Below are 27,494 nucleotides of genomic sequence, written 5' to 3' on the forward strand. Positions count from 1 at the left end.
CCAAAGAATTCTTTTGCCCAATTCCTTTGCTTTTCTGCTTTACAGGTGAGTCAGAGCAGGAATGCAGGTCCTTCCCAGGTTGTTTCTTAGCAGAGTATTTTTTGGTTTATTCACCTGCTTTGCTCATTTTCTCTGAAGAAGACCTGCTATTTCTAGATAATTCCTCTTCTTTTCTTTGACTTCCAGTTCCAGAAATGATGTCTGCTGAAGGGAGAACATGTTCTAGCAATGAAATCTTCAAAAGACTCCTGCTGCTGCTCTGTGACTGGGACCCCCAGGTTGTCTTTGGAAGTTTCTAAGGCCTCCTGAGTAGAGACTGGGACATGGAAGGAGTCGAGAGGCAAAGGAAGCCCAGCATCACCTGTAATTTTCTGAAACTGGAGGGAAAGACAAAAGACAAGACAAAAATTCAGTGATGAACAAAGCCAACCATTAAAAAGTAGAGTTCAAAACGTCAATGTTATTCTGTGATCTTATTATTAACACAGTAATTGATTATTCAGAAGATTTCAGAGCCAGTTTTTTTCTAATTATATCTTGCCAAGTGATTCTCAACTTAACCTAGCTATATCCAAGGCTATGTCTGCTACATTTTCAGACTTTGGTGATTGGGGTAGTTATTACCCATTTCCTTTCCCTCACTAAAAATGAAACCCTACTCTGTAAGAAAATTAATTTCTTTTCTATCCTCCAGGCACATGTAAACAGTATATAGTTTGTGACCAGACTGTGTTCTCAAGCTGTCAGTTCCCAAGACCAGTCTGAGATTGGCTGAGGTGGGTGAAGGGGGCTCCAAGTAACGCTAGAGGAAAAGCTGACATGTTTCCCCTCCCATTCCCATGACCAGGTGAGTCACTATAATATCTTACGTATTAGCTATGTCAAGATTACTTATTTTAAAAATTCTGTCAATACGTGTACCTTCATTAGTGTTCCTTCATTGTAAGCTGACTGCATACAAACAGAAACCTAGATAAAATATGAATAGAATAGACATTTATACAATTTAAAATTTGGAATATTTTCTGTAATGTTTTCTTTCTTCATTAAGGAGAGTTTGCTTTAACTCATAAATTTTCTAAAGAACTTCCAGTTTTCTTATGTACAACAATACAGTATCATGAAATGGGCCCACATTTACTAATCTCAGATTTGGAGAGGACTCCACAGTCCTCTAGCTCCCGAGCATGTGAACTATTAGAGACCGACCATTATTATTTTCTCTCTGACTTGGTCATTTCCTTTTTGCTAATCACTCTTAGAATCATTAAGTGCTGTCCTGTCCACTTACTTGGAGATTCTGCATTTGTACTGGGGCACTCTGCTTTGATTCTGATTTTTCTTCTTCAAGTGCCTTCTTTTCTTCTTTAGGGGACTACTAACAGTAGAATTCATCTGGGGACGACCTAGTAAATGAAAATCTGACTGATCTATACCAGCCATTGTGGCAAAATTGTTCCCGGTTGAGAACCACTGACCTATATCTTCCCTGAAGATTAATAATAATTTTTATGTCTAAGACAAAAATAACTTTAATTCAAACTTATCAAACAAGCAAAATAAATGAAAGATAGGAAAATTCTTATCCATTCCCAAATATTTTCAATGGACACTGCCTTCAATTTAGTCTTCACAAAAAACTATACCTACTAATTACTCTGTCTACAGGTTACTCTTTTATAATGGGCTCCCCACTCTACCAAAGCAGGCTGCCCTATTTGCATTTCTTAAAACATTTAATTCCTCATTTTAAAACGTCAACTATATTACCTATAATTACACTAAATTTGGCTAAATATGGCCACGTAAGTGATGAAAATCGCTCCAGTTCCTCAGCAAACTACCGTTATAGTCGCAAAGAGAAGAATGCCATGAAGAGAAATGAACTAACCCAGCATCTTTAAGGAGATCCAAGAAAGCATGGAACTTCTGAAAAGAATTCTCAGTGCTGCCCAAAACACCTTCATCATCCAGGATCATGCTTGTCAATGAGTGGGCATGAAGGCCTTCAGACAAAGAGAATTTTATATTTCTTAACTGGGCATTTTCATGTTCCAGCTATAAAAGAAGACTGAAAATGTCTGACATGCTTTTTTCTCATTGTCATCAAAAGTAGTCTTGTCTAGTTTCAAGGAACAAAACTAAAACACTCAAAATGTAATTAACCTGTAATTAACCTAACTCGCCACCAGTAAAGACAGAGACCATATCACATAATAACCAAAACTCCCAGGCACCCAACAAAGTTTCCTATATAACACTTAGCTGGTACATAAATAAACCAAAGTTATCGTTTTATTAATGATCTTTCACAAAAGATCACATTTCTAACTGGTTAAATTCATAATGGAGCCTCATTCCACATTAGAAAATTACCTGCTTTAAGTTTCCCTTAAATTAGAAAGTGAATTATAGAATCTGATTTGAACAAAACATATTACAACTCTGCTGAATGTTAAGAATTAACTTTAGTGAGCAAACTATCTAATGCTTACGTTTAAAAGTCCTAAATCATACCCAACCCAATTTATTAAATGTACGATCACCAATATTTTCTTTGGCTTCTTGAAAATATTCACTCCCGTGCACTCTTCCCCTTCCGCTCATCACCTATGCACTTAAAACCCCTATAAGGGGCTTCCCTGGTGGCGCAGTGGTTGAGAATCTGCCTGCTAATGCAGGGGACACGGGTTCGAGCCCTGGTCTGGGAAGATCCCACATGCCACGGAGCAGCTGGGCCCGTGAGCCACAATTGCTGAGCCTGCGCGTCTGGAGCCTGTGCCCCGCGACGGGAGGGGCCGCGATAGAGAAAGGCCCGCGCACCGCGATGAAGGGCGGTCCCCGCACCGCGATGAAGAGTGGCCCCCGCTTGCCGCAACTGGAGAAAGCCCTCGCACGAACCGAAGACCCAACACAGCCAAAAATAAATAAATAAATAAATAAATAAGAAAATCCTTTAAAAAAAAAAAAAAAAAAAAACCCTATAAGCTCAACTCTAGTATTTCTCAGAAAGGCTGTTATGTTCATGATGCCCCTTTTGCCTTATATAAGCAGGTGCTCAACACTTATTGAATGAGTGTCCGCCAATCCAATGGATGCACTTTGAAAAATTCCTCCCTACGTTCAACCTATGATAAAGTATATTTAGATGGAACTTTTTAGATTATGCCCTGCTTTCATGCACATTACCTAATGTAATTCTTATAGTATATATTTTTATCTTGCATTGCATTCGTACAAGTTTTCCAATATCTTAAATTTATTTAAATGATTCACTTTCCTAATTCATTGCCAGGAGAGTCTCATCATGTCTTTTATGCTACTGTATATACAGTATATGCACAAAAAGTGCTTTCTTGAATCAAAGAATCATGAACAGAAAATAAGCTAGTGTCATATGAAAGCACACACACACACACACACACACACACACACAAAATGAGATTTTCACATTTTTAAAAACATGCTTTCTGGAATATAGATCATATGATCACTAAATACCAGTAAATGCAAAAGTCCATATGATACAACCAATTTGCAACATATTACAGTTTTAAAGTTTACAAACTATGTGTGTACGGCTTAAAATCAAATCAAAATAAAACGAAAACACTCTCAAAAGTATTAGAAATTGTTTGCCTCATTGACTCATTTATCAGCCTTAAGTCTTATTACTCTTTCCTCCTTTAACTGCTTTAGGCACTCCTCCAGTTTTTCCTAAACAAACAGAGTAAATATTATAACTAATTCGTAGTATAATACCCAAAAGCCTTTCCAGCTATAGGACTCATCAGGATTTAGGGGCAGAGCCAGAAGTGAACTCAGGTTTTAGTCTGCTACTGGTAATATCATACCATGCTAGTGAAATGAATTATCAAAATCTATCAAATTAGCATAGTAAAGATTTATTTAAATTCCACTTTTTCCAACATAAATTTGTGGCAGCCCACCATAAAAGGCATATGCGTATAACATAGCAAGTCAGAAATAAATAGTTAAGACCAAGAAAGAAAACTTCTATTTTTATTTGTGGGTCTCTTTATAGTAGGAAGTCCTATTAATGAACATGCTTAATATACCTGAATTGCATAATTGCAGATTCAAAAACTTTTTTTTTAAAAGTAATCATTTTTAAAGCAATTTACAGTCAAGCACTGTTCCTGGAGTTCCCTGGGCATTAAATAATCTAATCATCAAAACCCTAAGAGGGGGGCTTCCCTGGTGGTGCAGTGGTTAAGAATCCGCCTGCCAGTGCAGGGGACACAGGTTCGAGCCCTGGTCCGGGAAGATCCCACGTGCCGCGGAGCAACCAAGCCCGTGCGCCACGACCACTGAGCCTACGCTCTAGAGCCCCCGTGTCACAACCACTGAAGCCTGCGTGCCTAGAGCCCGTGCTCCGCAACAAGAGAAACCACCGCAATGAGAAGCCCGCACACCACTCGGAAGAGTAGCCCCTGCTCGACGCAACTAGAGAAAGCCCGTGAGCAGTATCAAACACCAAGCGCAGCCAAAAATAAATAAATAAAATAATTTATTTAAAAAAAAAACCCTACGAGGCAAGAACAATCACTAACTCCATGTTATTTTACAGATGAGGGAAACAGAGGCAGAGAAGTAGAGTAAGTAGAGCAGCACAGCCAAGGTGACACCACTAAGTAGCAGAGCCACACTGTGGACTCAGGAAGCTGGGTGCCGTTCCTGTTCACGGAGGTGGTAGTCTTCCCACTCACCAAGGTCAATCAAATAAAATGAACACTGATAAGCTCTCTTAGGAGTTTTAGGAACTAAGACACTTCGGTCCTTGAAGTGGGGACACTGCTTGCAATAGGCAGAATTCTAACAGAGCCCCTAAGACTCCTACTTACTGAAGTACACAAACCTTCCACTTAAACAATCAAACCCTAAATCTGGGTGCTGTAGTGAAGGGATTTTGCAGACGGAATTAAGATTCAAAATCAGTTGATTTTTTAAGATAGGGAGATTATTCTAGGTGGATGTGACCTACTCAGGCACCCCATGAAAAGGACTTTGAACTCTTCCTGAATTGAAGTACAAAAGGGACAAGAGGGAGACTCTCCATTGCTGGCTCTGAAGAAGTCCAATGCTGCGGCAGGGAAGGCAAGCGAGAGGCCTCTAGGAGCTGAGACCGTCCCCCGACTGACAGCCAGCAAGGAAATGGGGACCTCTGTCCTGCAACTGCAGAATCTGAATTATGTCAACAAGCCGAAGAAGCTTGGAGGCATTCTTTCCCAGAGCCTCTGGATACTAACACAGCCAGACTGACATCTTGATTTCAGGTCTGTGACCCACACAAACTATGGTGAACATCCAACATTTGGGGCTCAATGTTTACACTTAAATTTCACGTGCTTTAACACTCTTAGGAGGGAACCCACATGTTCCCGTGTGTATCTGAGCAGGAAACCCAGTCACGCTGTGCCTGGACTTCAGACCTGCAGAACTGTGAGCTAGTCAAATAGGTATTGTTTTCAGTCAGTGAGAGTGTAGTAAAAGAATTAATATTCTACTCAACCTCCAGGTTCGTGGACAAAATAAATGACTGTCATTGTTTTGGGCCACTGTTTCGGGGTGGTTTCTTATGCAGCGATAAACAGTCAGAATACCTATACTTATGAAAACAGTAAGGTATATTTATACATTTTAACTGCTTTGAACAATCACTTAATGAGGAACTCTATTATATGCCATCATTGGGAGAGGAACTGGTATCACTTTCTGGAGAGTAGCTTTTGGTACCTAACAACAATCCTACATCAGGAGTTTACCCTAAGAAAATTAAAGATGTGGGCAAAGATTTATCTACCAACATGATGTCATAAGATTGTTTATAACCAAACCCTAGAAGAAAGCTAAGAGCTTCCAAATTGGGATTGGTTTCAATAAAAATAGCTCACCGTATGAAGGAATGCGCTGTGAAGCCACTAAGAAAAGAATGACAAGAGGTCTCAGCCAGAGTTAATGAACGGGCTTCAGGAGTTCTACATTCAAAATATATCTGTGCGTTTCTCCTGGGAGATGATGCATAAACTTAATCAAATTCTCTGATGTAGAAGAGTATTTAGTGACATGGCAAAATATTTTTGATACTTTTTGAAGACAAAAGAGCAGATTAGGTGTGTGTACATGCAGAGGTGGCTTTTATTTCCTTCAATAAGTTGTTCACTGTTTTCAAAGATTTGCTCAATGAACATATATTTTTATATTCAGAACATGTTTAAAAAATTGAGAGTCTAAGAACTTCAAATTCTTTAATGTTTCATTACTAAAGCCAGTCAAGTTTTCAATGGGAAAAAAGGGAAAAAAATTGCAAAATTCCTCTACTTTTAACATAATGGTTTAATCAATCTTCTAAAACTGATTTCAAAGAAATTCTAAACAAATAAGCAAACAAACAAAAAACCCTCACCACAGTCAGAGGAAAGTAGACTAAAATTCCTGACTGGTTCTAAATAGCACATCAAAGTGCAATTACATGAAATAGTTTCTCCCTCTAATGGAGGGAATTAGAACACAGTGTGAAATTTTTGTGAAAAAGTGTACCCCTCTCCTACAAAGTATTAATAATTCATGTCCCTTACGTGGAAATATGGAACCAAGAAAGTTAGAAAGTAAAATTGCTTGATATTCTATTACTTAAGTAAGACTAATGATAAGGCTTTGGAATAATTTTCCTTCCTGTCATCTGCTCTCCTTCATCCCTTCTGTACACTGGCTAGGGTGATTTTTCTGGGACAAAGCTCCCATCATATTGGATATCAAATTTTATGTTCAACTTTTCTCCACTTAACATTGAAATCAATCATTTCTCATATAATCAGGGGATTCATAACCTTGATTTTTTTTTTGTGGGCTACAAAATATTGCACTGAGTGGGTTTACTGGTTAACCATTTTACACATTTAAATTCTTTCCAACTTTTCAACATTATAAGACAAAATAACCGTTTTTATGCATGAAGGCTTTTTTCCATATTGAGAATAACATTCTTACAATAAATGCATAAAAATGAGTTTGAGATCAAAGCAAATGAATATTTTTAAGGCTCTGAGGTACCTATCTCCAAACCGCTTTCCAAAAGATTTCTGAGATTGTATACTGCCATCAGCGATGTATCACTTGGTATATAACCTCTACTATAACTGTTGGCTTACTTCTCACCTAGAGTGCAAGTTATTTGAAGATAGGGGGTGTATTTTATTAAGTGTTTATCCCCAGCACCTGTGCCTAGCACAACGTAGACGGTCAATAAATAATTGCTTAATAAGGAAAATCCCTGCCAATACAAGATGTACGTGTGTGAAAGACAGACTGTGTGTTTTTCTCTAACTGGATAGATGAAAACTTGTCATCTTCTTTAATGTGCAATTTTTTGGCTTATAATTAGTAATTAAATTTCTCTTTTATATTATATTGTAAAAATTCAGATTCTCTGAGGCAAATGGGCCTGGCACTACCCATTAGCTAGATAACCTTGGACAAGTTCTATAACTCTAGGCCTCAACTTCCTCATCTATAAAATGGAGATAAGCTCCCATATCACAGAGCTCTTGTGAGGATTACATGAGTTAAAACACATATAAAATTAGAAGAGTGCTTGGTACACAGCATATGTTCAATTAATGCTGAATGAATGAACATGTGAACGCAAGCAGTAGTGAAGGGCTTAAAATGAAATAGTCTCATCCCACTCCCACATCCAGCACTCAAGAAGCGACCGATTCTGTACACAGGTTTTTAATTGTAAAATACGATATGTGTACTGAGAAGTGCACAGGACAAAACTGTCAATGTGACAAATCAAAAGAGAATACTTACATAACCACTACTCGAATCTGAAAGTATTGATACTTGTCAGCATCTCAAAAACCCCTCATATCGTTTTCTCATCACAAGCTCCTTCCCTCTTCCCAGTTAAACACCATCCTCATTTCTGAAAATCATTTCCTTTAACCTGCATGCATCCCTAACAAAAGAGTTTAGTTTTGTCAACATCTAACTTTATGTAGAGGATCATAGTATATGAAGTCTTTTCTATCTTATTTCTTTCACTCAACATTGGTTTAAAAGATTCATCCACATTGCAGCCTGTAGCTCTAGTTCATTCAGTTTTATTGCTTGATAGTTTTCCCACTGTATGAATACACATAATTTATTTAATTTTTGACTCTTGATGGACATTTGGGTTGTTTTCAGTTTGTGCTAATGCAAATCATGGACAGGAATCCTGCTGTACCGGTTAGTCTGGTGCATTTACACAGGGCGGGGGTGAGGGCTGCTGGGTCACAGGCTATTTATATACCTTTAGTTGATGGAGAGTGCTAAATGCTTTCCAAAGTAGTTGTGTCGATTTATACTCCAGTATAAGCAGGGTAGAAGATTCCCATAGTACTCCAGGTCTACAATACCTGATACTACCAGACTTTATTTATGTATTTGTCAATCTGATTGGCATGTAGTTTCATTGGTTTTGACTCACTTTTCTCTTATTACTTAATGAAGTTGTATACTTTACTGTGTTTACTGGCTGTTTGGATTTCCTTTTTTATGAGGTTGACGTCAACTATTGTTATTTTTTATTCTTTTTTTTAATTATTATTTATTTATTTTTGGCTGTGTCGGGTCTTCGTTGCTGCGTGTAGGCTTTCTCTAGTTGCGGCGAGCGGGGGCTACACTTCATTGCAGTGGCTTCTCTTGTCGTGGAGCACAGGATCTAGGCACGAGGGCTTCAGTAGCTGTGGCACGTGGGCTCAGTAGTTGTGGCTCGCAGGCTCTAGAGCGCAGGCTGCGTAGTTGTGGCGCACGGGCTTCATTGCTCCGCAGCATGTGGGATCTTCCTGGACCAGGGCTCGAACCTGTGTCCCCTGCCTTGGCAGGCAGATTCTTAACCACTGCGCCACCAGGGAGGTCCAACTATTGTTATTTTGAATTCTTCTCCATTTCCAAGTAATACTCTTACATGACTATTTTCTGACTAAATTTGAGGCATTATCTGTTCACTTTCTGATTTACTAAGTAAGGGTTTAGTTCCTTTACACTCTTTCCTATGTCCACACTGCTCAGTAAAGTTATGTCATCATTAGTTATTCCACTGCTCATGATCTCTTTGACTTTAGTGATATACTTAAAAACCTACATTGTTGATCCACTATAAACTCTCTCAACGTCACACTTTGTAAAATGAGGACATTCATACCATCTTCCCTTTTTTCTACCTCCTGTCTACCTTCCAAACCTAGCTTTTACGTTGTCAAAGTTGAAATTTATATTCTGTTCTATGTGCAGTTAAGTCTTCTGTCATTTGAGAGTCAGTAGGGAGTAAGGTTTAAGAGAACAGGCAGAGAGCCTAAACTCAAAGCCTCGATCCAACCCTAAATTCGGTACAACCTGGGCAAGTTCCTTCCCTGTCTTAGCATCCTTTTCTCAAAAGTGGGAATGATATTAGCACCAATCTCATAAGGCTATTCAGAGGATTAAATGAGTTAATATATGCAAAAACACTTAGAGCCTAACATATACTAAGTACATACTAGTACACAATACATTTCAGTACATACCAAGTTAATACTAATACATACTAAGTATAGTTTAGGTTAGTTATTTGTTATTACATGCAAGTTGACAATAAAAGCTGCAAACCAAGACAGTATTGCCATTATTACAATTAAATTAATATTGCCCACTGCAGATGTACTGTGTCTCTGTGTATAGACTACACCTCGTTCCATACTATGTCAGTGTCACTGCCCTTGTGCAGGGTGACCACATACCCCAAGCCACCTTGGGCTGTTCCAGTTTATACCTGTTGTCCTGATGTTACAGCATTAGAGCGCCTCCTTACACTATTGAAGTGTAAGGAGTTTGGACAAGTTCTGGTTTGGACAACAAATTAGATAGGTGGTCATTACCCCTGTGTGTCACTGAAAACGGGGGCATCTATAGTGTCAAGTTTAAGTGGATTCTTCTCTTCCTCACCAATAGTAGGTTAAAAATCAACTATAGTTTAGTTTGCTTCATGTTTATGTCAGTATAGCCTTTTCTCCTCTGGAGTTCAAGTTCCTTCTCCTCTTCCTCTCCCTCCTCCCTTCCAACAGTGCCTAATACCTAGTAAGTACAATATGCCTCAAGGTGTTTCTAAGCTCTCAATCACACAATCAATAGAAGCCTCTCCAATCTAGACTAGCTGCTCTCTGCACTGAATTCCCTATTACCTTCTTTCTTGGTTTATTGCCTCATTTTGCTGGATTATTTCTATAAATAGCTTAAGGTGTAGCACAGGAGGTAAATTTTTCAAATTTCTTTGCGTACAAAATATCTCATTCAGCCTCCACTTATGACTGATAGTTTGGCTGGATACAAAACCCTAGGGTGAAAATTATGTGCTGGAAAAATTTGGAGGTATCTTTCTAATACCTTCCAGCATCCATGGTGCTGATGACAACTATGATAAAGTCAGATTTTAAATTTTTTTTTTTAGGTGACCAGTATTTTTCTCTCTGGAATGGATGTATCCTCTCAGTATTTTATTCTATTTTTCTTTTAATTAATTAATTTATTTATTTTTGGCTGCATTTGGGTATTCATTGCTGCGCGGGCTTTCTCTAGTTGCAGTGAACGGGGGCTACTCTTCGTTGCGGTGCACGGGCTTCTCATTGCAGTGGCTTCTTCTGTTGCAGAGCACAGGCTCTAGGCGTGCAGGCTTCAGTAGTTGAGGCATGCGGGCACAGTAGTTGTGGCACATGGGCTTAGTCGTTCTGCGGCATGTGGGATCTTCCCGGACCAGGAATGGAACCCATGTCCCCTGCATTGGCAGGCAGATTCTTAACCACTGCGCCACCAGGGAAGCCCAATCTATTTTAATTTATTTTTTCAGTATTTTAAAGTTTCACAATGAAGGGTGCCTAGGTATGAGTCTATTCTTGTTCATCTTGCTCAAAACTTGAGTAACTATTTTCAATCTGAGGCCTGATGTCTACTTTCAGCTATGGGGAATTTTGTTGCCCTTTGACAGCTTCCCTCCATTTTTTGTCTGGGTCTGGAGTTTCTAGTAGTAACATGTTGGATCTCCCAGATGCAGCCTCTCTAACATATTGCTATCACATTTTCCATGTGTCATTCTTTTTTATATACTGAGAAATTTTTTAAATTCCTACTGAATTTATTTCAGCAACCATATTTTCATTTCCAAGACACCTCTCTTGCTTTCTGACCATTCTTTTTTTATTTAACACCCTAGTCTTATTTTATAGTTGCTAGCTCTTTTTAAACCTCTCTCAGGATACTAATTAGGGTTTTTGCTTAAACTATTTTGTTCCCTAAATTGTCCCCGGTCCTACCAGGGTATGTTTTCTCTCTTTTTCCCCCTCTCTCACGTTGTAAGCTTTACTCAACTATCAGGCAAATGACAGTTATTTTCTATTTAAGAACGAGCGCAGAAAGCTCCCTGAAGTCAACGATTGATTGGCTTCTTATGCAGGAAGAAGTGGGGAGTGACTGTAATCGGATCCCCCCCCAAACACTCTTTTCTAGGGTGTAAAAACTCACACTAGCTGCCCTAGTTCTCCCCAGTTTCACTGTTTTCAAAATGAAATCATCTCATTTCAGGAGCGTGAGGGCGGGGCTGGGAGTCCACTCCTCCAAACACAACCCTTCAATGAGCTCCCCTATTTCAGTCACACTTTTAACTAACTCCACCCTCTCTCCTACATGCGCATCAAAGCATGAAGCTACTTCTGCAGGTGGGGTCAGAATCCTCCTCAGTTGCAGGTGGTCCCTGTGCATATTCTAGGTGATGCTTTTCCTCTGTTCTACTGTTTCAGTTTCACACTCCTCCACTTGTCTTCCGTCTTTCAAAACTATGTTGAAATCTCTTGACTGTTGTTGGCTTATGTACTTAAACACTTTGATACCATCCTTGTAGTGTCTTGTCAAAATGGAGAAGAGCTGCAAGGGTTCTCAGTGCATTCTGAATCTGCTATTCTGTGGTCCCCGTGTTTAAAGTTCTTGGTCTTCCCCAGTCTATCACTGCTTTTAGAAATACAATCTCCTGTTCTACTCATGAAGGAAACGAATACAACGCATCTAAAATGACAAGGAATGCGGGTTAGATGCTCTAGGGTCTTGTCGTACTCTGCAATTTACTAAGAAACCACTTACGTGCTACAAATTGTAGGTGCTCATTTATAAAACGAAAGGGGGTAACTCTACATGAACTATAGATTTCTCCTACTGTAACATTTCATAATTTTCTAAGTTTTCTTAAAATTTCTCTATATTATCATTAATTTTAATTAAAAACATAAAAATCTAACATTCTCTTTTGAAAATCAAAGAGTAATTACCATAGTCCTACAATAAGGGGATAATTAGTTCTGAAACCTGTCAAGTTTCATGTTTCATACGAAAAGAGAATCATATTAAATAATTTTTAAAAATTAAACATGGACTTTGTAGCACAAAGACAAGGTTCCCCCAAATGGTATTCCCTTATTTACTAGAAATGTTCAGCTCTGCATTAAAGTTGAAATAAAAGAAATATATTATTTTTGAGGTGCAAAAGTTTCTTATGAAAATCAATTTTTCTTTTCTGTCTGTACAAACAAAAGTATGGAATCACATTAGATGTCAGGTTTATGAGGGAATATAATGTAGCTTCTTGAGGTTTTTTATTTTAGGAAAGGAGAATATTAACATCAAAACATTTTTCAACCTTACTTTTATTTAAAATGAGGCCATATTTTCCTCTTATAAAAAGAGAGTTCAACTAGAACTGTCAATTTTCTCATTTGTAAAACAAGAGCACTGAATCAGCTGACTATATTCATTCAGAACTCAATTTCTTTATCTTATGATCACTAAGGTTCTCCCTAAATCGAATATCCGAAGGTTGTAAGGAAAGGAAACTATATTACTAGCGACATGATTTGATTTTTACTTCTTAGAGTTCAAATGTCCACCATTCACCTTGGTCTAAGCTTAAGGAACCATTCAAGGGGATACAATGCAGATGGGAGGAGAAGACAGAACCCTCACTCAAGCTGTGCAGTGTTGCAATCAGGCTTCCATTTGAAAAATAATCTTCTCTATAGCTTTAAAGTGATAACTTCATACCTGCAATGCTTCTTGTTTCAAACTGATTTTCTCTGGCTCTTCCTGAACACTTTCTGAGGAATCTTCGACCTCTTCAGTTTGTGAGGAGGAAGGACTCTCTACTGTCACAGTCACAGGAAATTCTGATGGACCTGAGTGTCACAAGAAGAAGATAGGAAACCACAGAGTTGTTAAACTGAAGTGCAAAGAAAGAAGACAAGATTGTATAAAAGATAACACAAGCCAGATACCAAATATCCACATATTAGAGGACATTTAACAAAAGTGATCTGAGGTATCATTATTTATAAATGTCTCTCACTGCTCCTTAGTCTAAAACAGGCAATGACTAAGTAAAAGTACAGTAACTTATTTTTGCTATGTTACTGTACAGACCTCTGTTGTACATGGTTAGGATTAGTAATGGGAATTGCCCATGTTATTAAGTTTCTTTCACAGAAGCCAAGTGAAGAGCCAAGGTAAACATTTTTTCTCAAATCAACTTTATACTGCAAATGAAAAATTTATTCTTTACCATCAGACGAAAACAGTCTGGAAGCAAATGTAGTTTTTCGGAGGAAAATACATCAGTAAAGGGACTGATGAATAATCAGAAAGTCAACATATCTAAGCTGTGAATAACAGACGTTAGAATTTTAAAAAATAAATCACATACACATACACAACTAAAACTGACACATCAAAAATTTCATCTTCTCATCACCCTTAAGCCAAAACTAGGGTAACAGTAATACAGTTCTCCTGTCAAGCTTCACTGCCACTGCAATGTTGTTCCATAGGACATTTCCAAACATTTAAAAACTGACCTGGCCACAACCCCATAAAAGTCTACAGATCATACAGAAGTGTGCTGGGATTATATAACTACGCAGAAGACAAGTCACTAGGACATCATTTTCACAACAAGCAGCAAACCTGCAGCATAGGAAATTCCCAACAGGAGAACGAGGCGCACACCCCTCCCTCTGGGCATGCAAGGGCAGGACTGACACCCAAGGTGCTCTTCTCTCAATCTCAGCAGTGGTGCCTTTCACAGAGCAACTATGCAGTCTCCCAAGACCACTGCGAAGGAGAATCTGATACTGACAGTACTAGCCATGAGGCCATAAGCAAGGGAATGTGTGTGGCCTTGGTGAGAGAGCAGAGGTTTGGGAGATGTTGCTTTATATTGGCTTTCAGATCAGGAATTTGTACATATAGCCTGCAAACAACATTTCTTGAAAACATATGAACATTCTTGAGTATGACAGCTCCATGTGAGGGGTCAGAAATGGCAGTCAAGTTCATTTCACTGGGTAACAGCTGATTTGCAGACTGGAGAACAGGCTTCCTTGTTTACAGACATAACCACAAGGCTGCCAGTTGTGTGCGAAATCCACACAACTACACAGTTGCATTGGGAGAGCGACCAGACAAGTTTTACATGGATTTATTTCAGAGAGGGAAATGCTTCTTGTAAGGCTCTGTCAGTTTAAAAAGCAAAAAGAATGACCACCCACCTTTCCCAATTCAACCCCTACATATCATAAATACGCACCTGACTACATACATCACGAGTCTGATGAATGGAAAGCCCCTAAAAACATATCAACAAAACGAAGTTAGATCTTGATGTAAATACATCACCAGTTAAATCCAGTTAATACAACTATTTAGTATTATGTACAGTATCCATACAGAATTGTGTATAAAAATAAATAAGCTCAAAAGAAGGACCTGGAGGGCTCTGCTACGGAGAAAACTGAACAGAATTCAGCCCACTGGCTTGGTGATAACTCTCTGAACTGCTGAGAGGCCCCTTCAGCTCCTATGTTCAGGATGGTTGAGATTTCAGTCTCACTTCTTTAAATGGTGATATTAATCGTTCTCTAATTTACCACTCTGTGTGATGAGGATGGACCTGAGATTAAGTGTCTCACCAAGAAGATAGGAAACCACAGAGTTGTTAAACTCAAGTGCAAAGACTGGGGATTCAACACTATAGTTTATGCAACAGCAGTTCACATTACCATTTGCAAAAAATTAGTTGGTTGTCCAATAGGGATTATAAACATCCATTTAACATGAGCTACTGAACAGATACTTTACACAGTAACTCCTTCAAGTACTATTTAAAATCAATTCTCTTTGTTTTCTTAAGCAATTGTTAACCCCCAATTTCATGAATACTACCAAGTAAGTCACTTGAAAATCATCTAGAGCAATCTATTTCACTTAGCAAGCCTAAAGCTATAATTCAACAATTTTATTTACTGTTCTATGACAAAAATTACTATGAACAGCTATCCCCTGGATAAGTAATCAGCTAAAGCTAGTTTGACTCACTAAATCTGATTTACTGAGTTAATAAGCCAGTTGATTTAGAATAGGTCTAATGCAGATTTCTCATTCATTCTGCATTAAACTACTTCCCATGCCTAAAATGTCTTTTTTCCCATTCGTACATATCCAAATTCCTACTTCTGTGCTGTAGGGCTTGGCTCAACTACACCTGTCTTTAGTGAAACTTTTCTCACCTGCACAATTGGAGATAATTTTAGTCTCCTCATGACTCCCACGGGGTTACCTCTGTTGTGACACTTGAGAAACAACTTGAAACTCTGTTACTTTTTGTTTTACTTCCTTAGAGGGCTCATTAGGCAGAAGCCATGTGTGAGTTATCTTTTTTCCTCTATAGAAAGCACCAGAGACCGCCCACGTAATGGAAGTTCCAAAATAAAGAATTCTGAACGACTGAAAAAGACAGGGGATGCAAACACATTACCTGTTGCTTTTTGCACGTTCTGCAGTACGCCACGGCAGGAAACCAGACACACCAGGTGGTAGAGGTTCAGGACCCTAACATTCTTTACCAGCAGAGTGTTTCCTTCCATTACTTACAGGTTTGTTTGTGGCCAATCCTATGTTTGACAAAGCACGAAAGAAAGAATCAAGATGCACCAAAGGTCTACAGAGCAACTCTCAAAAGTGTACAGTTTGAAAGGAATCAAACAGGCACTGGACAATGATGCCAAGGCCATTAAAAAAAGGATCGTTTTGTAAAAAGGTTTTACATAAGCCAGCATTTTTTAAAAATATAAGTTCTCTACACTAACAAGTTATTTTAACTAAAACAAAAGTATTGAGATGGGCAGAAATGGAAAAATAAATTTTTAAAAAATCCCAAAGTATGATCCATTTTATGTATAATGCAGAAACACTCAAGTTTATTGAATCTTAGAACACCTTTGGCATTTCTGAATCTCAAGGATAGCGAAACACAGGTACACCCATGACTTCTGCCAAACAGAATCTTCAGAATTGGACCAAAATTTCAATTTAAGATGAATTTTTCTATGTAAAAACAGTAAAAGTTATAAGACTGCAAGTTGCTGGGTGGTAGGTGAGTCAATCTTACTCTCCTATAAGCCTGTCAGCCTTCACTGCTCCTTTGATTTCATATAGAAAACACACAAAAAAACAAATGTAACCCACTGGATAAAAGAGTGAAATGTGGAGACTTATCCTGTATTTCAGTAGTAAAGAGGCAAGTATCTTTATATGAAATATTTGGTTGCAAAAACTAGACCTACGAGTTAATATTTTATTTAGAACAAGCCATATATTAAAATTCACATTTAAATATTTAATTTGAATTTACTGAAAACAAACATCATAGGTTAAAATGGTTATTTTTATCCTTCAAATCTACTATTTCATGTTATTTTATTTATTTATTTTAATAGATCTTTATTGGAGTATAATTGCTTCACAATTCTGTGTTAGTTTCTGTTGCACAACAAAGCAAATCAGCCATATGCATACACATGTCCCCATATCCCCTCCCTCTTGAGCCTCCCTCCCACCCTCCCTATCCCACCCCTCTAGGTCATCACAAAGCACCGAGCTGATCTCCCTGTGCTATGCTGCTGCTTTCTACATTTTAGCGGCATTAGGATGGAGTGTAAAATAGAGTGTATGTGGTAATATAGGAGAAATATTTCATAGAGTGTAGCTTATTGATAATCACCACATGATTCTGTGTGATTTAACATGCCTCTTAAAAATATATAGGAGCTCAGTTCTTTTTGTGCTATTTTATTTTGTTTTTTAACTTAACTACCCTCCAAAAAAATGTCTGTATGCATGTGGTTTGTATGTGTATACCCTTCCTTTACTTTCAGAAACTAATGCGAATACATTTGTATTAAAAATTTTTTTAATTACACTTTTCGTGTTAGGAGATAAAAAAAAAATTTCTAATAAAAGTTCCCATCTTTTTTAGGCATACATAATTACAATATAAACGTGACACAATTCACACCATTATCTTACCCCTATACTCATCTGGATCTAAGTATATACCCAGCTATTGATTTGGCTTACCTCTATGTCTCCAAATAACTGAGGCCAATACAAAAAATAGCCCAAGAAATAAAATTACTCTTAAAATAGCTCTATGAGCTTGTATACTTCAGTTACATTTCCACTTTGTTTAATCATGCTAAATAAAAAAAAAAAAATTTAATTGTATTCTCATTCCATGATGCCGTATTATATACCACCAGGTACTAATATTACAGAATTCCTAATATGTTTTACATATACATGTTTTATTTATATATATTTCCATTTCTAATATTATAGCAAAAGGCAACTTAGCTATTTTAAGAATGCTTTACATATCATATAAATTTTTAATGATAATATGTAATTAGTGTGATACCACAAATCTTAACTTCTTTGTATGTACTATTTGATTATTAAAATATCACTGTCTTGAAATAACAATTGGCAGACAAATCATAAGCTTTTTTTTGACTTCATAAACACTCTTAACAACTTCTATTTAATACACTATTGTCCAAGCAAGTTGATTAATGGAGAATCAAAAACATACATCTTTAAGTAGAAAAAGAAAAGTTGTATTTATGAAGATGTTTACAATAGTTTATTTTAGGTTATTTCCAATTTTTCACCAATTTAAAAAATGGACCAACACAATGAAACCTTCTGAATCCAATGTTAAAAAGTATAACTATGAATCATAAAATTTAAATTTAGTATGAAAAGATAAGAATGGCAAATTATATTGAAGCTATGTGGAATTATGTTTATAGACAACAGGAAGAGAAAATAAAAATGTAAACAATGGGAGGAACCAAGATGGCAGACTAGAAGGACGTGATCTCACTCCCTCTTGCGAGGACACTGGAATCACAACTAGCTGCTGGACGGTCATCGACAGGAAGACACTGGAACACACCAAAAAGGATACCCCACATCCAAAGACAAAGGAGAAGCCACAATGAGACGGTAGGAGGGGCACAATCAGAGTAAAATCAAATCCCATAACTGGTGGGTGGGTGACTCACAGACTGGCGAACACTTATACCACAGAAGTCCACCCACTGGAGTGAAGGTTCTGAGCCCCACGTCGGGCTTCCCAACCTGGGTGTCCAGCAACGGGAGGAGGAATTCATAGAGAATCAGACTTTGAAGCCTAGTGGGAATTGATTGCAGGACTTCGATGGGACTGGGGGAAACAGAGACCCCACTCTTGGAGGGCGCACACAAAACAGTGTGCGCATCAGGACCCAGGGGAAGGAGCAGTGACCCTGGGGGAGACTGGACCAGACCTACCTGCTAGTGTTGGAGGGTCTCCTGCAGAGGCAGGGGGTGGCTCTGTTTCACCGTGGGGACAGGGACGCTGGCAGCGGAAGTTCTGGGAAGTACTCCTTGGTGTGAGCCCTGCCAGAGTCTGTTATTAGCACCACCAAAGAGCCCAGGTAGGCTCCAGTGTTGGGTTGCCTCAGGCAAAACAACCAACAGGGAGGGAACCCACTCCACCCATCAACAGTCAAGTGGATTAAAGTTTTACTGAGCTCTGACCACCACAGCAACAGTCAGCTCTACCCACCATCAGAGCCTCCCATCAAGCCTCTTAGATAGCCTCAACCACCAAAGGGCAGACAGCAGAAGCAAGAAAAACTATAATCCTGCAGCCTGTGGAACAAAAACCACATTCACAGAAAGACAGACAAGATGAAAAGGCAGAGGGCTATATACCAGATGAAGGAACAAGATAAAACCCCAGAAAAACAACTCAATGAAGTGGAGATAGAAAACCTTCCAGAAAAAGAATTCAGAATAATGATGGTGAAGATGATACAGGACCTCGGAATAAGAATGGAGGCAAAGATCGAGAAGATGCAAGAAATGTTTAACAAAGACCTAGAAGATTTAAAGAACAAACAAACAGAGATGAACAATACAATAACTGAAATGAAAACTACACTAGAAGGAATCAATAGCAGAATAACTGAGGCAGAAGAACGGATAAGTGACCTGGAAGACAGAATGCTGGAATTCACTGCTGTGGAACAGGCTAAAGAAAAAAGAATGAAAAGAAATGAAGACAGCCTAAGAGACCTCTGGGACAACATTAAGCGCAACAACATTTGCATTATAGGGGTCCCAGAAGGAGAAGAGAGAGAGAAAGGACCAGAGAAAATATTTGAAGAGATTATAGTCGAAAACTTCCCTAACATGGGAAAGGAAATAGCCACTCAAGTCCAGGAAGCACAGCGAGTCCCATAGAGGATAAACCCAAGGAGAAGCACGCTGAGACACATAGTAATCAGATTGGCAAAAATTAAAGACTAAGAAAAACTATTGAAAGCAGCAAGGGAAAAATGACAAATAACATACAAGGGAACTCCCATAAGGTTAACAGCTGATTTCTCAGCAGAAACTCTACAAGCCAGAAGGGAGTGGCATGATATACTTAAAGTGATGAAAGGGAAGAACCTACAACCAAGATTACTCTATCCGGCAAGGATCTCATTTAGATTTGATGGAGAAATCAAAAGCTTTACAGACAAGCAAAAGCTAAGAGAATTCAGCACCACCAAACCAGCTCTACAACAAATGCTAAAGGAACTTCTCTAAGTGGGAAACACAAGAGAAGAAAAGGACCTACAAAAACAAACCTAAAACAATTAAGAAAATGGTCATAGGAACATACATATCGATAATTACCTTAAACGTGAATGGATTAAATGCTCCAACCAAAGACACAGGCTTGCTGAATGGATACAAAAACAAGACCCATATATATGCTGTCTACAAGAGACCCACTTCAGACCTAGGAACACATACAGACTGAAAGTGAGGGGATGGAAAAAGATAGTCCATGCAAATGGAAATCAAAAGAAAGCTGGAGTAGCTATACTCATATCAGATAAAATAGACTTTAAAATAAAGAATGTTACAAGAGACAAGGAAGGACACTACATAATGATCAAGGGATCTATCCAAGAAGAAGATATAACAATTATAAATATATATGCACCCAACATAGGAGCACCTCAATACACAAGGCAACTGCTAACAGCTATAAAAGAGGAAATCGACAGTAACACAATAATAGTGGGGGACTTTAACACCTCACTTACACCAATGGACAGATCATCCAAAATGAAAATAAATAAGGAAACAGAAGCTCTAAATGACACAATAGTCCAGATAGATTTAATCGATATTTAAAGGACATTCCATCCAAAAACAGCAGATTACATGTTCTTCTCAAGTGGGCACGGAACATCCTCCAGGATAGATCACATCTTGGGTCACAATCAAGCCTCAGTAAATTTAAGAAAATTGAAATCATATCAAGCATCTTTTCTGACCACAACGTTATGAGATTAGAAATGAATTACAGGAGAAAAAACGTAAAAAACACAAACACATGGAGGCTAAACAATATGTTACTAAATAACCAAGAGATCACTGAAGAAATCAAAGAGGAAATCAAAAAATACCTAGAGACAATGGCAATGAAAACATGACGACCCAAAACCTATGGGATGCAGCAAAAGCAGTTCTAAGAGGGAAGTTTATAGCTATACAAGCCTACCTAAAGAAACAAGAAAAATCTCAAGGAAACAATCTAACCTTACACCTAAAGAAACTAGAGAAAGAAGAACAAACAAAACCCAAAGTTAACAGAAGGAAAGAAATCATAAAAATCAGAGCAGAAATAAATGAAATAGAAACAAAGAAAACAATAGCAAAGATCAATAAAACTAAAAGCTGGTTCTTTGAGAAGATAAACAAAATTGATAAGCCATTACCCAGACTCATCAAGAAAAAGAGGGAGAGGACTCAAATCAATAAAATCAGAAATGAAAAAGGAGACGTTACAAAAGACACCTCAGAAATACAAAGCATCCTAAGAGACTACTACAAGCAACTTTTTGCCAATAAAATGGACAACCTGGAAGAAATGGACAAATTCTTAGAAAGGTATAACCTTCCAAGACTGAACCAGGAAGAAACAGAAAATATGAACAGACCAATCACAAGTAATGAAATTGAAACTGTGATTAAAAATCTTCCAACAAACAAAAGTGCAGGACCAGATGGCTTCACAGGTGAATTCTATCAAACATTTGGAGAAAAGCTAACACCTATCCTTCTCAAACTCTTCCAAAAAATTGCAGAGGAAGGAACACTCCCAAACTCGTTCTTTGAGGCCACCATCCGGCCTAGCCTAAAAGCAAGTTGGTCCCCTTTCTTTTAAGATCTTATCCTTACTTTGGTCTTACAGCTTCCAAACTGAGTAGGGGAGGGACAAGCGTTCTGGCACAGGATGGGACCCAGCCAAGGAAACAATATTGAATTTGAAAATTTAAAAAATAATTTATTATGGGCAAGTAATGCAGGGAGAAAAAAAGAAGAAGGTGGGTCAAATTTTAGGAAAAGTAATGAAATCTTGGGAGAAGATAATAGTTGAAATCAAAAGCAAACGAAAATATAGCATGAGTTTAAGTAATTGATAGTAACGACAGAAGTAGGGGCGTCATACCTAGAGAGAAGAAAATACAGTCCTACCATACTCTTGTCCCCAGGACTGAGCAAAACTTAAATAGTTAATATAACTTCTTGGTTTTCAACCCTTGTTGTCAACCTGTAGATAAAACACAGGACCCTTTGCTGTGATTGCATAAGAAAATGTAAATGTGATCAGCACAGACAAACGAAACAAACATGGTATTGACAGAAGGTGAGCTGTACAAGGGGAGAGGAAAGACAGAGAGCTGTGGGGACACAAATAGTCTCAGGCAGAAAGAAAATGATGAGATTAGGGGGAAAGTTGATACCATAAGAAAGTTGAGAGTATAGCTATATACTAGAGCTAATAATATTTCTTGAGAGCTTCTGGGTGTTGGATACTAAAGGCTGCAAATGCCTTATTATTATTTGCATCGTCATGAGCAACTCCATGCGATGGGTATCATCCATTTCCTCGGTTTACAGGTGAGGAAATAGAGGCCCAGGAAGGTTATATGAATTACTCAGGATTGCAGAGCTAGTTAACTGAGGAAGAAAGCTTCCAAGCCATGTGGTCCATGTCCAGATCCAGTGCTTTTAGCTACTATGCTACCACTTCTCCCATCAATAAAGCTAGCAAAACTCCATGAAGTTACAAAAGAGAAGCAGCATGAGTAATGACATGAATATGATGTATTGGAAAAGAAGAGTGATGAGTAGTAGTGGGGGTAGGGGTTTATCTTCCTCCTTCATGTTAAGGTGTTAAAATGGATCTAAAATGGATATAGCAGGATAAACATAATGTTTAGAATTATGGGGGTGACACTGAAGTAGCGAAAACCTGTCTCTGGAGAGGGGAACGGGGGTTAGACGGGTTGAATTTCAGTATTATTTGAGTTGCTATCATGTTCATGTATTATTTTCATTAAAAATACTTTAATTTATTTAGAAATCGCTTCAACTGTGTAAATGCATCAAAACATGAAATTCAAAATTATCTTTAAATCTCTCATACATTTGTTAAATGCTTTCCTTATCAGGATCGTTCTTATCAGTTTTGAAGGCCATTTTTTAAAAATAAAAAGCCAAGAAGTATGAGTTTTTAAAATTAAAAATTGTCCCTGATAATATTGCCAGGCACCCCAGAGAGAAGGTGTGGAACTATTAGAAGCAACCTGGATATCAACCCTGCTTCTGGGAGGCAGTTCTGACTACAAGGGCAGGAGATTCTCTGAAGCCAGGTAGCAGGAGTTTGTTTTTTATTTTAACATTTTATTGGAGTATAGTTGCTTTACAATGGTGTGTTAGTTTCTCCTTTATAACAAAGTGAATCAGCTACACATATACATATATCCCCATATCCCCTCCCTCTTGTGTCTCCCTCCCACCCTCCCTATCCCACCCCTCTAGGTGGTCAGAAAGCCCTAAGCTGATCTCCCTGTGCTATGCGGCTGCTTCCCACTAGCTATCTATTTTACATTTGGGAGTGTATATATGTCCATGCCACTCTCTCACTTTGTCCCAGCTTCCCCTTCCCCCCTCCCCATGCCCTCAAGTCCATTCTCTCCGTCTGCGTCTTTATTCCTGTCCTGCCCCAGCAATCTCACTACTGGGCATATACCCTGAGAAAACCATAATTCAAAAAGGGTCATGTACCACAGTGTTCATTGCAGCTCTATTTATAATAGCCAGGTCATGGAAGCAACCTAAGTGTCCATCGACAGATGAATGGATAAAGAAGATGTGGCATATATATACAGTGGAATATTACTCAGCCATAAAAAGAAATGAAATTGAGTTATTTGTAGTGAGGTGGATGGACCTAGAGTCTGTCATACAGAGTGAAGTAAGTCAGAAGGAGAAAAACAAATACCATATGCTAACACGTATATATGGAATCTAAAAAAGAACAGAACAGAAAAGGTTCGGGAGCAGGAGTTTTGATCCTCTGGAACCGTAACAAACAACTTAGAGTAAATGAATCAGGCGCCTGGGTGCCTGGAGGAGTCTGGAAGCCTCTCTGTGATGGTGTTCTTTGTTTTTACAGGTCTAATCTCATAAATGTTGCACTAGGCTCAGTGCTGTGCATTTTTAGACTGTTATATTTTTCCACCTGTGTACTTCATAAAAGTAAGCACTTTTATGCTCCCTTTAAAAAGGGGATCTCCCATTTGAATTGCCAAGTGAAAGCTTTAGAAGGAATTCATTAAGCATACATATATGTGCAGTATCTCCACCTGTCACTGAAGTGAGTATGAATGTATGTATATCTATCTATCTATCTATCTATCTATCTATCTATCTATCTATCTATCATCTATCAATCATTATCTCCCTGTTTACCTATCTGTATCAGTCTGCTTAGGCTGCTATAACAAAATATCATAGACTGAGTGTCTTGAACTACAGACGTTTCACACAGTTCTGGAGTCTTGGAAGTCCAAGATCAAGGCAAATCCAGTTCCTGGTGAGTCCTCCTTTTTTGGCTTGTAGAGGGCCACCTTCTTGCTGTCTCTTCACATGGTGGAGAGGGAAAGCTCTGGTGTATCTTCCTCTTCTTATAAGAGCTAATCACATCATGGCAGCTTCACCCTCATGACCTCTTCTAAACCTAATTACCTCCTGAAGGCTCCACCTCCTAATTTCATCATACATAAGAGGATAGGGTTTCAACATATGAATTTGGTTGGGGGGGGCACAGAAATTCACTCCTTAACTCTATCTATCTATCTATCTATCTATCTATCTATCTATCTCTCTATCTCTGTATCTATCTGTCTATCTATCTATGTTTCTATCTCTCTCTATCTCTCTATCTCTGTATCTATCTGTCTGTCTATGTATCTATCTATATCTATCTCTCTATCTATGTCTCTGTCTATCTCTCTATCTGTCTATCTATCTATCTATCTCTCTATCTATCTCTACCTATCTATCTGTCTATCTGTCTATCTCTCTATCTATCTATCTGTGTATCTATCTATCTTTGTGTCTATCTATCTATCTGTCTATCTCTCCATCTCTCTATCTATCTATCTGTCTATCTATCTCTCTATCTCTCTCTGTGTCTATCTCTCTGTCTATCTGTCTATGTATCTATCTATCTATGTATCTGTCTATCTATATCTACCTGTCTATCCATCTATCCTTATGTATAGAACAGTAACAGTGGCTTATAAGTCACTTCCCTACATTATTTTATCCTTCCAAAACTCTTGAGAGGTCAGTAGGCCATAGGAAAAGCACTGAGTTCACTGAAACACTTGAAGGTTGAATTAACTGTTTGTGATCACTCAGTCAATAAATGGTGATGCAGGGAATTCTACACACATCTCCTCTGTCCTCCTTTCCTCCTTCCCTCCCTCCTACTTGCTGACTCTATTCCAGCCACATTATTTACTAATTCTTCCCTGAGGACACTGGCATCCTTCCTCTGGGCCTTGCAGAGGTTATTCCCATGATCTGGAATGCTTTTCCCTCAGATGTCTGACTCATCTGCCTCCCTCTAGACTGTTCAAATTCCACCTTCCCAGTAAGACTTATCCTGTCTACCGTTTACGTTGAAAGCCTTGCTCCTCTCTGCCCACAATCTCACCTCACCATATACTGCTTAATCTCCATAGCATTTATTCCTGGCAAACCTACCAGATAATGTACATAGGTTTCTGTTCTCCCTTCCAACTGGAAGATAGGCTGCACAGACTCAGGAATTTTGCCATTATTAAACCTAGTTGAGGCCCAGTAGAACTCTAGGGCCAGCCAGAACTGGGCACAATTGTCACTCTTGTGATTTGATATTTTAGTGGGTTAGCTCAGAGCCAAGCCAGTTATTAAAGAGGATCTTTTCTGCTATTTTAAGCAACATGGTACATTTGAGGTCAACTTAAATTTTCAATAATTACAGAGCAGGTATGAACTCTTCCTTTGTTTCTCTAGACACATGGACCTGGATGCCAAATCTGTCCTCTCTGGGTGTAAAGGGAATTATGAAGTTGACTGGCCTAAGTCTCAATTGAATAAAAAGATGCCCCAAAAGACATTTCAACATTTTTGAAAAGTACAATCATTAAGTGTGGTTCCTTATCACACATCAGGGATTCTCTAGCCTCCAGTGTGGTCGGAGTGGTGAGGGGACAGAGAGACATATAGAGAAGCCAGGGTGAGTCACCCCATCTCTCCCTCCTCTGGACCTTAGTTCCTCCTGATTGTCACTCGTTACACTGAAAACAGATTTCAGGAGTCAGCACATGCAGCCATAATGTGTGCCTAATTCCACATCCCAGTCACTGGGACACAAAATTTTGGTGTCTTAAGTCTGGCTCACACATCACCACTCACATATGTCAGTTCTTCCTCTACAGCTGAGTCAGTGAGTAAAGACACATAAACAGAAGTAGATTAATACGAACAAGGTTTTATTGACATATATATATATGTACATAAAGCTGGGAAAGAGAAGGGCCCATTCAGGCAAATGCACAGGGGGAGAGGAAGCATCTGAAAACAGCAGTGGGCATCCTGCCAGTTCCAAGTCTAGGGAAAACTTGGGTCCGCCAAGTTAACAGTCAAGCCAGGGATGGCACAGAGGATGGTACAGGCAGCTGTCTTCCATTCTCCTGACTGGAGCGTCTCAAGTCTGGTGTAGTTCTGAAGTGGGCTCATATGCTCCTCACCCTCCAGCACACACACACACACACACACACACACACACACACACACTCTTGCACACCCCTGAGGTGTGGTCCTCCGGCTTGCTGTAGGAAGAGAGGAGGTTAAGTTTCACTTAAAGGGGCTGAGCCGCTTTCCAGTGAGGCAAAGTCCATTCATGGTGACACACAGTTTGCAGAATAAGATCTGCTCTTCATTTGTTGAGTTTCTTCATAGAAGAAAGGAATTCGCTGGTGGCTCCTATGAAGCCCTGGGCAGGTTATGCGGCTGCCAGACTCCTGTGAGCACAGGCACAGCTGCCCTGACCAGGAGCCTGCAAACACAATGCTGGCTCGTCTAAGTCAGAGGGGTGTCGTGACTCGGGGGCCCCAGTGTTCTTCCTGAGCGTGGCGCTTCCTCTCTAAGTATGGATGCTGCTGTCCCCCATGCCACCACCTGGGTGTTGACCAGGGGGGCCTCGGGTGCTTTGTATGAATGCGGCACCAGAAGTGTATCCAGTCACAGCAGGTGTGGTGCTGTCCCCCATGCCCCCCCCCCGTTCTCTGCACAGATGGGTTCCAAGTCTGATGGCAGTTATTGACACAGGGCCTCCCAGCACCGGTGAGATGTTGTGCCCTCCATCCGCACCACCTGTGTGTTGGCCAGGTGGGTCCCAGTTGTAAGCGGGAATAGCAGGTCCTCCAATCATGGGCATGATGTTGTTCCCTCCTAGAGGACCACCACCTAGATTGTGGGCAGGTGGGCCCCTTGTGCTTGGAAATAAGGTAGAACTAGAAGTGTGTTGAAACCCACGGGTGATAACCACACTTGCAACTGCAACAGATGTGGTGTGCTCTGTTAGAAGGTGGAAACTGACATGTCCCTTGACAGATTTCTCCTCCTTG

General features: G+C 39.1%; 1 long non-coding RNA gene across 1 annotated transcript in view; it reads left to right on the top strand.

Annotated features, from left to right (window-relative positions):
* Window positions 1-206: 206 nt before the first annotated feature.
* LOC130707029 (uncharacterized) overlaps window positions 207-27,494 on the top strand; it is a 40,106-nt gene continuing 12,818 nt past the window's right edge. Inside the window, exons 1-3 of the long non-coding RNA XR_009007042.1 lie at window positions 207-847; window positions 18,228-18,423; window positions 23,080-23,183. This is a non-coding gene — a long non-coding RNA (uncharacterized LOC130707029). The remainder of the gene's footprint in view (window positions 848-18,227; window positions 18,424-23,079; window positions 23,184-27,494) is intronic.

This window comes from Balaenoptera acutorostrata, unplaced genomic scaffold (assembly GCF_949987535.1).
Source record: "Balaenoptera acutorostrata unplaced genomic scaffold, mBalAcu1.1 scaffold_449, whole genome shotgun sequence".
In the NCBI taxonomy this organism is placed as follows: domain Eukaryota; kingdom Metazoa; phylum Chordata; class Mammalia; order Artiodactyla; family Balaenopteridae; genus Balaenoptera; species Balaenoptera acutorostrata.